The 14,280-nt window shown below is 40.6% G+C and overlaps 1 long non-coding RNA gene across 1 annotated transcript in view; it reads left to right on the top strand.

Moving 5' to 3' along the window:
* Window positions 1–12,486: 12,486 nt before the first annotated feature.
* LOC310762035 overlaps window positions 12,487–14,280 on the top strand; it is a 9,293-nt gene continuing 7,499 nt past the window's right edge. Inside the window, exon 1 of the long non-coding RNA XR_014547816.1 lies at window positions 12,487–14,240. This is a non-coding gene — a long non-coding RNA (uncharacterized lncRNA). The remainder of the gene's footprint in view (window positions 14,241–14,280) is intronic.

Below are 14,280 nucleotides of genomic sequence, written 5' to 3'. Positions count from 1 at the left end.
TCTGAACCTTTAACAACTCTACAATATCCTTTTCGAGGTGAGCTGATGTGACCAGAACCACACACAGTATTCCAAGTGCAGTTGAGCCATAGATACATATATACCAGTATTGTGATATCTGCAGTTTTATTTACAATTGGGAGGAATTGTTACTCCTAGATAATGAAAATGTTTGTGATATAGAGTAAAACCTTTCGCCCTGGTAGAATATTCATACTCTCCTAGATTTAGTACAATTAATTTGTGAGACAGCCACATTACCACACCTGTCTATATTATTAACTAAAGCAGGAATTGCTGTCAGGGGATCATTTGTTAATATCACAATGTCATCGGCAAATAAATTTTCTTCATGTTCCTGTTGATTTATTATGACACCCAGTGTTTTTGTATCCTTGCAAATGATTTCAGCTAAAAGTTCTAGCAAAACAATAAATAATAATACATAACAAACCAGGAGTTCATCGGAGTCTTCCCACCAACTGAACAAAGTGATGATAGATCAGATCATTTCAAATTATTTTAAAGTTGTATTGAGCTACAGCTATAATAGAATGGAGAGAGTAAAACATAGGGAACATGCAAAAGAATGAACAGTTACACGAATTCTCATGCATCTAAGGCCTGGTCATTCTTGCTTATCTCCTCTGCTTCCTTAGTTAGACTCCAGCTAGTGTACATAGCAAAGAAGTTCTTGAGTTCAGCCTCAATTCTGAGTCCATTAGCACTCTATAGTATGTTGGGGTACACATTTTAGGAAGATGGGTGGACATATGTCAATTGCAAGATCCAAGTATTGCTACAAGGTTCTACACTTCCCAGGGTTCTTTGAGGGAAGCCATGGCTTGGTATGATACTGTTTTATCTGTATTGAGCAGATGTGGCCTGAGAATACACTGCTGCTTTTTGTTTCTGAATTTTCACCAAGCAATTAAGTTTTTTAAAGGGAAAGACACTTGGGCTTGGGTTTCCTTCTCCCACAATGGAACATGGAATAGTAGAGGTAATGTAGTCCTACCTTCTGCCAGTGCAAGGAAGATTTTGCTTAATAACATCCTGATTGGCAGTTCAGTATCAGGCAATGTACAGAAAACAGCCCAGAGAAGAAGAAGCACAGACAAAGTATGAATTTTCTTATTCAGGTCTCTCCAAACATTATGAGTGCTTAGCTGTATTTCTCAAATACTTCTCAGGTTTTTTCCCACATGGAGTTAGCACTATAAATTAAAAGATCTGTTAATGAAAGTTTTGTTCTTGATGTGGTCACATCTGGGTTTCATTCTGTGTCAATATGTCTGGCAGAAAATCAAGGCTAACTCTTCAACAGGAAGGTCCAGAAACACCAGCAACAACCCGAGAAAGAACAGCAGTCTCCACAGACCATGGCTGTGCTCCCAGGAGCTACTTTAGGTGGACCCAAAACCCAGCAGAATTTTTGACATTCTCCCTCTTTTGAGAAGTGGATCCCCATATCATAGCAGAAACTGCTTATGAAAATCTCCAGTAAAGGAGTGGTGTGCAGCATGCAGTGAGGCTGTTTGAGAAAGAACTTGTCACAATAAAGAACGTGTGGAAGTTGTCGCAAAGTAGAACTTTGTGTCCAGACATATACAGTGGTACCTCGGGTTAAGTACTTAATTTGTTCCGGAGGTCCATACTTAACTTGAAACTGTTCTTAACCTGAAGCACCACTTTAGCTAATGGGGGTCTCCTGCTGCTGCTGCACCACCGGAGCACGATTTCTGTTCTCAACCTGAAGCAAAGTTCTTAACCTGAAGCACTATTTCTTGGTTAGCAGAGTATGTAACCTGAAGCATATGTAACCTGAAGTGTATGTAACCTGAGGTACCACTGTATATAAGTTCCATTTTGAACCACAAGGTCAGAGTATAAGTGAGAATCAGGTTAAGGACATATGTGCTGCAGCAAATCCAATGGCAAAGAACCCAGTATATTGCAGGATTTCTCTGGGCTCAGATCACAGGGAGAGTCAGAGCACAGGAACAAGAGCCTTATTGTTGTGCACAGGGGTTTTCAGCTCTGACAAATATGAAAGGTCAGAAAAGAGAAAGGCTTCTTTGTGTTGATGAGGAAATGAAAGTTTGTTTGTCTCAAATTAGACCTAATATAAATGAGGTTATATACTTAAGGTACATATGTAAGAGGCTTGTTTAGAATTATGTTCTGGGAATGATTCAAGTTTTTATATGGTTGCATTGTTTTATACTTTCTGGATATCTCATGATCATATTATAAAGTTCTATATTATAAATCAAGCATTGCTAGGAGTTGGTTTTTTTCTGTTTTCCAATGTATTTCTTATCAATAAAAAATTCAGTGCGGCATGAGCAAATTTTAATTTTGAAAGCGTGGGAGAAAACCGTTTTGAGAACTGCTGGTCTAGTCTGATGGAAAAAAGTCACTTCCATTCAGTCAGGACTCTGGACAGGTCACAGCCAAGGGGAGCTGTTGTCTCAGCAGAATGAGGCCTTTTGAGGCATTGTGAAGGCTGGTTGGGCTGGACCTGTTGTTAATCCAACCCCATTTGAGGAGCTGTTTCTTAAAAGGTCATTGCCCACTTCTGCAGAGACTGACTCCAGTGGCCTGGAGGTTGTAAGAACTGCACCAGACAACATCAATTCCACAGAATGAGAAACCAAAAGCAAGTGATACACAGTGCCTTTGATTGTAGCATCTAGAATAACACATGCAAGAAGCACTGTGTGATTTGCATGATCCAGGCAAAGTTAATTGATTATAATGGGAGAGTTGAACATGTTACAAACTTTCTCTCATTGAAATCCATATGACTTGGTTGGACCGAATGCAGTAGCTGGGACCCAGAAAATCTCTTACATGAGTGGAAACTCCACCCTCCCAGCTTCTGATATTTTGCCTATGCCTGCTGAAGTCCCCTGCGCTACATATCATACCATTCCAAACTGAGGAGACTTTTTGTGGTGGGATTTTAAAAAAGTTGGCTGCACTTTGGATGTAACCCACTTGAATCTTTACATTCTGAAGCTGTCTACAACAATATGTCACTCGCTAGGGGAAGGTGATATAAGGTGATAAAAGAATGGACTACTGTTTGTTTTCCTTCCTGTGAATGTAAACAACGACACAGGACCTGGTGCTATTATTCAGCCATTAGCCAGCTATGCTTATGAACCTATGCCTGCAAAGGGACAGAAGCTGATAATGAGCTAGCAGAGACAATGGATAGGCAATCAAATACTCAGACGTATCATAGAATATTAGAAACCAGATGCAACAGTGATAATTGCTGGGATACAGTTTATCCTTGGCTATAAAGTCTACAGAAAAAACCATATAGGTAGTAGCTGGAGATGGTGTTGCTGATATGTCAAAGAAGGCACTTAGTGCAATAACGGATTTGAACTCGCATTTTCAGAGAGAGCATCTTGAGGAGCTATGTCAGACAAGTGGCAAAGGGCAACATTTTGAAGCTTAACTGATAAATTACAAATTTGCAGGATGCAGAGGCCAGATGGCAGCCACCCAATATATTTTAAGAAATATGAATTTTAACAGTAATGTGCATATTACTAAAATCAGCCTTTTTCCTGGAGAATTGGAGGGTAGCCAGTTTTTAGAAGGGCACCAGAATCTTTTACATGTCAGTCTGGCTTCTTTTCCTGGAAACCTGATAGAAAGTAGGGCAATTTAATGAAATAATTTTAATCAACTAATCATCTTAGTCAATCAATTGATATGCTGGTTGAATATTCATGTTTGCATGAACAACACAATATTTTTGAAGCAAAAAGTATATTTCTTGCAGGTAGAATCTCATAAGAAGCATGGCCTGCTGGGAGAAAGAGAGAGAAACATGGGATTGAGTATTTACAAGGCATTTGAATAGTTTTAAAATAATATCTGATTTTTTTAAAAAGCTGCTGTTCAATTAGTCATAGCAACTTTTTAGTTCATTAAAAGTTGAAAAGCTTATTAAAATATTAAAATGGCAGAAATGCTTCAGAGTTAGTAGAAAATAGAAAGTTCCCTTAAACCAAGGCAGACCATCCATCTAGCTCAGTATTAGACAGTAACTCTCCAGACTTTCAGATGAAATTATTTCCTAGTCCTACTGGCAGATGCTCTACTGATAAACAACTGTCCTCACATCATAGTTAATACCTGACATACAATGGCATTGAGTATCAGTAGCTGATACACAGTGGTATTGAAAAAGGTTGTCTTCACGGAACACTGTACACCCTCATATATGCCAAAGACATTCTGGGTGCCTTTCACATAATCCCTGCACATTGCAAAGGAATCTGGGACATATTGGAGGATGCACACTTAGCTTGCACAGGGCTATCTAGACCCTAGTTGCTTGCAGGTGTTTTAAGGGAATGCAGAACAGAATGGCTTGGGGAAGAAACAGCAGCAGCAGCAACAACAACAACAACCCACCCTTCAACCTAAGGTCCCAGGGCAGCTTATAACATTAAAACATTAAAATGGGGAAGTGGACCTGAATAGGTTGTTCATTTTGTACCAAGCACAGCCTTTTCTGTTTGAGAGACCCTGTATAATCTTGCTGGGCTTTTTTTGTCTGCTTCAAACTATAAAAACATGATGGAAGCCAAGCTTGCAGCAAAGCATGATACATGATTACCGTTTTGACTTGGAGAAACAAAACTTGTGTAGGTCTGATCTGAGGGATGCCACCTTAGTGCTGTTATTTTGGATTATATGACCTTAAGTCCCAGCTAGACCTACATTTCTAGTGCGACGCACCTTCCCACAACCGCCATGAATACATAACATTGTCCAGATTCATGTGCTGTAGCAGTTGGCAGAAGTATAAACAGTGATGACTGATGAGGCTTCAAGAACTTGCAGGTGTTTAAAGGCACAGGTCCAGCTCTGACATACTCCTTAGGCATGGTGTGACTGGGCTGGAAAATCTAAACTGGAATGCGTTATGCCAAAGGCTGCCAAGAAATTTGCCACACTGTATGGTCCTGGGCTAAGGAGTGAGGAGGAGTCAGAGGACATGGGTAAAAAGCAGGAGAGATTAAGGATCTATAATAAGAATGCAGGTCGTATGACGTCGGGGAAGAGGGAACAAATGTAGGAAATAAACCACTTGAGGGTGTGTTGGCAGAAACTTATGTAGATGAGAATCATGAAGATGGAAACCCTTCACTGTTTACTTCATGGTTATAAGAGATCTAAGAATAGCACTAATGAAAATTTTCCTTGTTTGCTAGATAATTAAATTGATAAGAGCCAACATCCTAGAGGTTTTTTTTAAGGGTTGTATTAATTAATGCTTTTCATCTCATTATGCCCTAGTTTCTGTAGAGCATATTGCATCTTATTTTGCATCCTTATAAGCCCTCCTGGTTTATAAAACAGCGAGCGGTGTAGATTTACCCTACTTTATGGTTTAATGAAGCATCTCATCAGGATTAATCGAACACTGCCAAAATAATTCAATGAGCACATACTATGCACTTTTGGGAGAAAATGTCAAGGACATTTGTAAGGGCTGTTGCTTGAGAGATTCAGAGCAACATCAGCGAAGGACTCTCCAAAGGCATGAAGGGCAGATGGGCAATCTGCAACCTGTGTGTAATTCAAATATGTGCAATCAGTTAACTCCAGTACATTTGGCAAGATTAATTTATGCAGACATGATATAAGGCAGCACCCTCCGCTGGTGACAGAGCTGAATTTATTTGTCATCTCAGGAGCCCACTATGGAGATGTGACCATTCTGGTTTTATCATAGTCATTTATTTAAACCGGTGGACATGGCAAATGATTTGATTTGATTCACTGCAAGGACTTGTGCTGACTGTCATGACATATTAACCTCTGGGGTGGGGTGGGATGGGGAGATTGCCACAGTTGGCTACCACTAGGGGTGATGGATAAAACTGATTTAGTTCGCATTTAAAGGCACACTTACCAAACTCGCACTCTGCAAAGAAATGTGCAAAATGAAACACAGCCATCCTTCAAAATTTGCACTTCTCCACATTTTACAATGCAGTTCTACAGCCAAGCAATGTGTATAAAAGTGTGTATACTAGGATAAAGTGTGCATAAATGCATATACATTTGTGAAAGTAACAGACAAAAACACATGAGGGGAAATTATTTGCAAAGATGTGAACATTAGACAAAAGTGCCCTAAAAGGTGTATATCAGGAGAAATGCTGATGAGCTTTCATGAGGACTTAAAAAAAATAAAATAATCAATGTAGAAATGTGGGGAACTGATGTTAAGATTGTAAAGAGAGAGAGAAACTCAGAAACTGTCAGATCCACCCATCCCTTATAATTAACAGTGCAATCATATACATGGCAATTCCAAAATATGTCTTATTGAGTTCAGGGGGGCTTCTTACTAGATTTGGAAGGAGTCCCAAGAGCCACACTCAGGCTAGATGACAGGTAAAGTGAGGCTATCTGGGCTACGAGTAGCAGTGCAAGGGGTCCAGGCAGAGCTGGCCCACCCATGAGGCAAGGTGAGGTGACTAACTCAGGTGGCAGGCTGCACAGGGGCAGCAGATACAGCCACCTGCTTCATGTCTCAGAAGCTCTCCCCTGTTGGTGAATAGGAGGTGCTGTTGGTCTCCCCCCTAGGATCAGGACAAGGAATTCAGAGCTGCAGAGAAGCAACAAAGTTGTCCGAATGGGTAGGCATACCCACCCACCAAGCTTTTAAAGGTGGGGCAAAGTGAGCTTACTTGAAAGACTATTGTGCCTTGCAAGGTGGCTGGATATGCAGGTCCTCACTGCATTGGGAATGATGAATCTGTTCCCAGTGATGGGAGCACTGCCAGGTCCTGGATGACCATGTTGTGCCCTCACCTTCTGACTCCAGTTTCTCCACCCCAGCAGGTGGTGGACACCTTCCTCAGTTTCCATTGCTGTGCTTCTCTCCCCAGGAGGGAAGGGGTCCTGCTTCCCCATGCAAAGAAGCCATATCCTGGGAGAAGGAAGTGACTGCCTCCTCCAGCCTCTGTTACCTGGTCTTAGACCCCTGCTACCACTCTTCAGTCTCCCCTCCTCTTTCATCTCTGCCTTCTACTCCACTCCTAAGCTCAGCAACACTTCAGAACACATGACACCTTCAACATTATGGGAATGGAGTAGCTGTCACCCAAACATTCCAGTAGCTTGCAGGACTGAGTGTGTATTTCCACATATATAACCCTGGTATATGTCCGATAAGAAGAGAAATGGCAGGAAAGAACAGGGGGAACAAATAACTGTTGCCTGATATTGTTGTCAGGGATTGTCTCTAGAAAGGCCTAGCTGGTCTGGGATGCATGCCAATTTGATTTGGTTGCCTAGAGGTCACCCACAGTGGCATGGTAAACAGGAGATCACTCCTTCATCAGAGACACTGTGGGAATTAACAACAATGCCCAGTCTCCAAAGTGCCTAGGACCAAATGGACCATTTAAGGAGTGGAATTACCATTAGCAGACATCTATAATTATGAGTCATAGCAGACACAAGCCAACAGCTGAATGAACAGTTCTGGATCGTAGCACTCTGAGCTATAAACCTCTACAGTTCTGCATAATCCTTCCACAATGACTTGGTGTTGTGTTGAAAGGGAGTGAAAGTGTTCGTCCATTGAGCGTGAAGGCAGTGCTTCCTGAAGCCTCTTTCAGTCAGCCTCGGTGTCTCCAAGAAGCAAATTGCTGGCGCAAGTTGATGTATGCCCGGAAACTCCTGTCTACTGCTTCCTGAGTGCTGATTGTTTCTGGTTTATTGTTGGACTTTGCGCTGACTGTGAAGTGAACAGCTCCTGCTGATGAAATCATTGCTTAGGACTTAGGTGATTTCAACCGAAACCTCTTGCCAGTTTAGAACAAAACTGAAGCACATTCCAGACAAAGCTGTTGATGGGGAGTTGGGCAACTCACAAAGGGGTGAAAGTTGGGCTTATTTTTGGACAAGATTGAACTTCCTTTGAAAGAAGCAGGTTTGCAGTTTAGGAGTGTTCCTAGAATTGGTGTTGTTTCTTAAGCAGTGACTGTGACTAAGAAGTGGGAGGTCCTCACCCACTCCTACCTCAGTGCAACTGCCTTTCTAAGTTGCATAAGACTTAACTTGCTGTTGCTGAGTTCTGTCAACTTGGGTGCAACTTTCCATTTCCCTGAAGAAATCACACTTGGCTCATCTGATAACTGTCAGCCTACTCTTTCTGTACTCTGTGCAGAGGTTTGTTTTCTGGTTTTTTAATCACACAGATGCTTTCCAGTGATCATGCCATAAATTAAGCAAGGATTTGCGGGTTTCCCAGACGGAGTGTTCATTTATTTGCAACGTTGGCCATAATTTTATCATTTTTCTAAGTGCAATATACAAGAAGTGTGTTCTCTCGTATCTTGAAATTAGTTCCTGTGGGGTGGGAGACCACTTTCTACTGATTAAGTGCTCTGTCCTTTTGAAATAAAAATTTCTGCTGAATACATAAAACAGCCAAGCACATTTAAGTGTGCTGCTCCCATTATAATTAATTACATAATTAAATATAATGAGAGTTGAACATGGAAATCTCCCGAAAACAACTCAATAAGGCTAATCCTTAAATCTATTTCTTTATTAAATGGACAATTATTTTGCAAGGGAAACAAATGTCTTTGTTGAAATAGCAGATATGTTTACAAGTGGAGTCAGCAGGAGCAGACTGCATAAATAAGCAATTACAATGTTTTTATCCCATGAAAACAAGAGCCCACAAATTACTTCACCTTTCCCCCCTCTGTTCCTCAGGCAATAATATTTTTTTCCTCGTAATTGCTTAACAAAATGTATTCCTGTTCCATACAATTAGAGCAGTAAGAGAATACAAAGTGGATTATTTGCTGATTGCTGAGGTTTAAAAGTCAAATCAGTGCTCTGCCTGCAAGGAAATGCTTTGCACAACCAGACATTTTTGCCATTCTCACCAGAATGAGAATGAAGGTACCTGAGCTTGCTGCAAAGAATGGAGGTTAAAAAGAGAGAAAGAGGGGGAGATAAATCCAGTAGATTTTATTTCTGAAACATGAAACAAATAAAATAAGAAACTGGGAAATAAAATGATCAGATCTTACAAATAAGAACCCCAAATGTGCAGACCCACAAAGAACAAAGTTGTGGGTTATTTTGCACATGTTTTCTTTTGTTATATCATTTTAATCATACATTAAAGACAACATTTTTAAGCAGATCAGCCACACTCTTAGTAGTAACACCTACATGGGAGTAAATCCCCATTGAACTTCTGGAACTTACTTCTGCGCAGACATGTACAATGACTAAATATTGATTAGGCTGGCACAGACTATTTTTTAGGAAATAATTTATGATAATGTATCATTTTCCAAGCATCATAACAACACATGGAGGTAGGAATCACATGCACCAGAACTTCATGTGGAGTGACTAACCTGTAGCCCTCCAGATGGTGTTGAACAACTCCCATCAGTTCCAGCCAGCACAGCCAGTTGGCAAGGATGATGTGGGATGGTGCCCAACAACATCTGGAAGGCTGCAGGTCCACTGACCTTGATCTATACCATGCTCCAGAATATTTCACAATGCGAAGGGAGTTTCTGCAGCAGTTCTTCAGGAGACAAGTCAAACCGGAAAGGGCTTCCCCTGAAGACATAAAGTCTGAAAACACCAAGATGTATGACTGACACCAAAACAAAGCGTAAAAGTGGTTTAAAAAGTAAAGATGGAATCTTTAGAGTTGAAATAAATGAGTTAGAGTTTTTTAAATATAATTTTTCTGCTTTGAATGTTCCTTTTTTGATATGAAATGGTATGATTTAGGGGTCAGATCATGGATTAAATGTGGATTACTTAAGGGTACTCTCCCCTTGGTCTTCTGCAATTTGGAGAATTATCCACAATGCTCCCATCATTGGAGAGATAATAATGCACTGTTCATGGACAAGTTCCATTGGTGTGTGTGTGTGTGTGTGTGTGTGTGTGTGTGTGTAGGAGCCAAACTATAGCACAAAGATGCTGTTCCTCCACCTCCATCCATACATTAAACAAGAAGACGAATTTGACACAGTCTAGAGAAGGATGCAGAAGATAGTAAAGATGCTGCGATATTCAGCTAGCAAAGCTGGAGCCAACATAAATACTACAGCTTCATTCTTCTTAAATTCAAAAAGAGGGATCATCTGATGAAGCCGGGCTGCTGCTGTGAATGGAAAAGATGATCTCAGCCTCATCAACGAATGTCTGCATGTATGATTCACTTCCAGGCAAGTCTCTGCCTTTGCCAGAAGGGCATGGACCACGGCACTGAGGTAATTAAAGCCTAAGTAAATAGCCCAAACCTGCCACAGTAGTGCAAGGTTATGACCAGATACAGAGGAGAGCCGCAGTAACTAATTGTGTACTTAACAAAATTAATTGAAACAGAAACAATTATTAGGCTGGTACAATGAAAGCAGCTTGCTCTTATTCTGAGAAAAACTTTGTAATTTCATTACCCTGCTCTTTTACTTTCTATTTACTTGACTTGCGTCTGGAATCTGCTAGGTACGTTCACTACAGTTTCAAGTTTTCAAATTGTGGTTTTATTTATTTGTTTATTAAAACATTTCTATCCCATATAACATCACTGCCTTCACTTCACTACAGTCAACAGACCAGAAATAAATGTACTACACAGTACACCACAATCTTAAATACAGGATAAATACAGAAAAGTGTAATAATAGTAACAGCTGGTCAGCTATATACAAAATAACAAATAACCTCAAGGTAATCCGCTGGAAATATTCCTTCTAGTCTTCTTATTCTCAGCAATAGGTATGTGACCTCTTTCAATGACACTCACGGGATTTTAACATAAACCATACTGTTGAAAAACCAAAACTTTAAAGAGAAAATCTCCAACAGCTTAATGAAAATCAGTGTTGGGGGTGGAGCAGACATAGCTGTCAGTTTCCAAAGGATTTTTGACACATCTGTACCTGGCAGGTAAATACATTTCAGTTGCCCTTTGAAAACTGACAGGCAAACGTGTTTCAGTTTGCCTTTGAAAACCGGCTGCTATATCAACTATATCCCAGTACTGCTTTTCATTATGCCGCTTGCCTTGTGCTCTTTTCCTGCCATTATTTAGACCAGTAGGAAGGAAGATATACTCTGATGTGCTCTGGGTGAGGCTGCCTTTGGACAATGTATGGAAACTTCAGCATGTCCAAGATGCCATGGCCAAATTGCTGACCAGAGCCAGTTCCAGGAGGAACAGAAGCACCTTGTTACAACAATTCCATTGGCTACTTGGCTACTTCTGGGCATAATTCACAGTGTCCTTATACAGTTTGGGTCTAGACTGTTTGAAGGACTGTATCTCCCTGTATGAGCCTGGCTAGTCTGAGATCTGGGGTGGTCTTTCTCTCAGTCCCACCACCATTACAGGCACGTTTGGTGATAGCACAAGAAAGGGCTTCCTCAGCGGCTGTTCCCAGGTTATGAAACTCGTTTCCATGGGAAGCTAGACTGGCACTCTCTTTCTCTGCTTTCCTTTGACCAACAGGCAAAGACTTGTTTGTTCCAATAGGCCTTTGGACACTAACTGGCTGTTATGGCAGGCTCCTTTGAGCGAGGCATTGTTCTGCTTTTAAATGATTTTATGTGTATTCAATGCTATTTTTAATAGTTTCTTGTTTGATTTATTTTTAATATTTATATTTATTTATATTTATTGTGTTTTAGTTATATCTGGTTTAATTTATATTGTGAGGCACCTTAGGTCCTTCATTGGTAGGAAGGCAGGTTACTTTAAAAGGTTAATAAACTTTTCTCAGAAGACAGTTCCAGGAGGGGAGAGTACTGTTGGGCTGAGGTCTTCCTTGAGGGTGTCCCACAGGCAACTGCCTTGCTACTGTGACAACAGGATGATGGACCAGGTGGCCCTGATCCTGCAGAGCTCTTCTTATGTTCCATAGCATTGGACTCCATTGGAAAAGTCATTATCTAAGATTCTTGTCTTGTCTTGTTTTTACTAAGCCAGACCACTATTAGTTCTGTCCATATTATTATGCTTGATCAGTTGCTGAAAGCCAAGTGGCTGCTTGACAACTGAATGCAAACAGATTGCATATAAATGATTGCAATGCATTGCATACTTGGTCTAACAACCGGTAACATGGTTATTTGACCTATTATGACTTCCTTTGCTGCAAGATGCTGTTCATTTACATAAATAGATGAGCAGATGGTAGATAGTCTATATGCATTTACAACACTTGTTGCTCCCCAGCACGTGCATTCCCTTCACAAGTTCCATCTTTTAAGCTTGGGAAACCTGTTCTGGAGCCAAAAATCCAAACTGAAGGCATCTTTGATTTAATGTTTGCATTTCCGCCCCCTCCCTGCCCTCCACTTGAGCCACTCACACAAATTGGTTCCTGGAATGATTTCATAGAAGCTGTTTGTCTTTTAATTCCCCCCCCCAAAAAAAAAAATCAACAGCTTACAGGGCATTCAGAATAACAAATACTTGTTTGCTTTCTATGCAGAATACAATATTTCCATCATAATGCCTCTAATAGTAGACAGATAAAAAATACTTGCTGATGAGCATGTATCATAATAATCAATTTATCCTTCAAGAAATATAGACACAGTTTCTGCACCCAGAGTTTATACATAAGCACAACTGCAGTAGATGCTCTTGAGTGTTAATGATATCTCTGAGCGGTCAGCTTTAGAACAAAATGATATATAAACCCATTGTAAAACTGTTATACTTCAACAGAAAAGAAAAAGCACAATTGTTTAGAATGACAACAAGATTACCACCCATACATATTCAGGCCAAAATGTAGAACATAATGCAGTGTGTGAACCACCACAGTGGTTTGCTTAATGGTCCATCTGGGAAAGATCAATGATTCTGCACAGCGTTCTGACTCTACAATAGCTAACTGGATGCCTCAGTCAAGTTCAGCTGGTGGGTCGAGATTGTAATAGCATCCTCTGTCAATCCTTAGAATCTGGAAGTTGGAGAAGTATTGCCTATGAAGGTGAACATACTGGAAACCCACTGAGTCAGCATCCCCGAATCTACACTATCCAAACTCTAACAAACTCAAACAGTGAGTGCTGACTGATTGAAGCCAGAAGAAGAAGAAGAGGAGAAGGAAGAAGGAAGAAGTAGTCTTCAGTATCCTTGGGTGAATCCTGCAGAAGTACAAAAACTTCGCTTTAAAAGGATGCAACTCACTGATCTCCAAAACAGCCAAACAAGGATTAAGCATTCTTAGTGGCCTCCAGGACACAGAATGCTGAGTGCTGGTTGGGAATGAAACTCAGGAGGCCTCGGTGGGTGGGTTGGCGTTATCGAGTCTTTTACAGTTTATAGTATACCAGAGGAAAGCATGGCTAGGTTTGGATTATGCAGGCCAGGTGCAGGCTAAGGTTCACTGGCAATATCTTTAAATGGAGCTTGAGCAACACTTACTGTTCCATAGAATGTTAACTGTTCAACTCATGAAGTAATGAAATCCCCCCTTAGTCTGGAGGCTGAAGTCAAGCAACATTGACAGCCTACTTTTCACAATATAGAAAGAAGGGTCATGATTTTTATTTTTGTATGTCATTAGCATATGCCCTGCCAAATCAAGAATGAAAAATAAGAGAATCTTGTTTTATAGAACTAGGTTGCTGGTCAGAACTGGAGATATTTCAATCAACCAAATTATTATGCCAGCTATAAATTTCCGTTTTGGGGGGAAATGAGTTGCTAAACTAAATATTGTGGAATTCAAAACCAGCAGTACTTTCTGATCCATAAACTTTGATTATGGAAATAAACTCTCTGCATTATGGAAGTCTAATGGTAGTTTCTCTTGGTTTCTTTTTTTAAGGACAAATACTAGATTTTAACACAACACAGTTTGTTTTCCCCCAGCCATGCCCACCTGTCACTTACCTGATGTCACCTGTTTCCTAAAACCTAGGTAAAAGCCATTGCTGCAAAGGAGCCATCAGACTCCTTAGTGTGTGCTCCTGACTGTTCCTTGGCAGTGGGCCTTGTATTCGAGGCTGTTTAAATTAAGCACCCAATGCAAAGCCCACTATGATTAGTTCTACCTGAGCGTTCTCAGTTGGAGCGTCCAAGAGGAACCGATCATTGCCGTAAACAGCAGGCCTTGCACTTGGCTCTGAACTTAAACAGAGCTGAAGGCAAGTTTCATTGGAAAGAAACAAATGGAAGTGTGAAGCTTAGCATTCATATTAAGTCAGCTGATTGACAGG

Source organism: Podarcis filfolensis, assembly GCF_964270895.1.
Source record: "Podarcis filfolensis genome assembly, chromosome: 4".
In the NCBI taxonomy this organism is placed as follows: domain Eukaryota; kingdom Metazoa; phylum Chordata; class Lepidosauria; order Squamata; family Lacertidae; genus Podarcis; species Podarcis filfolensis.
Note: the sequence above shows the minus strand (reverse complement) of the source record. Positions and strands in the feature narration are given on the sequence as shown.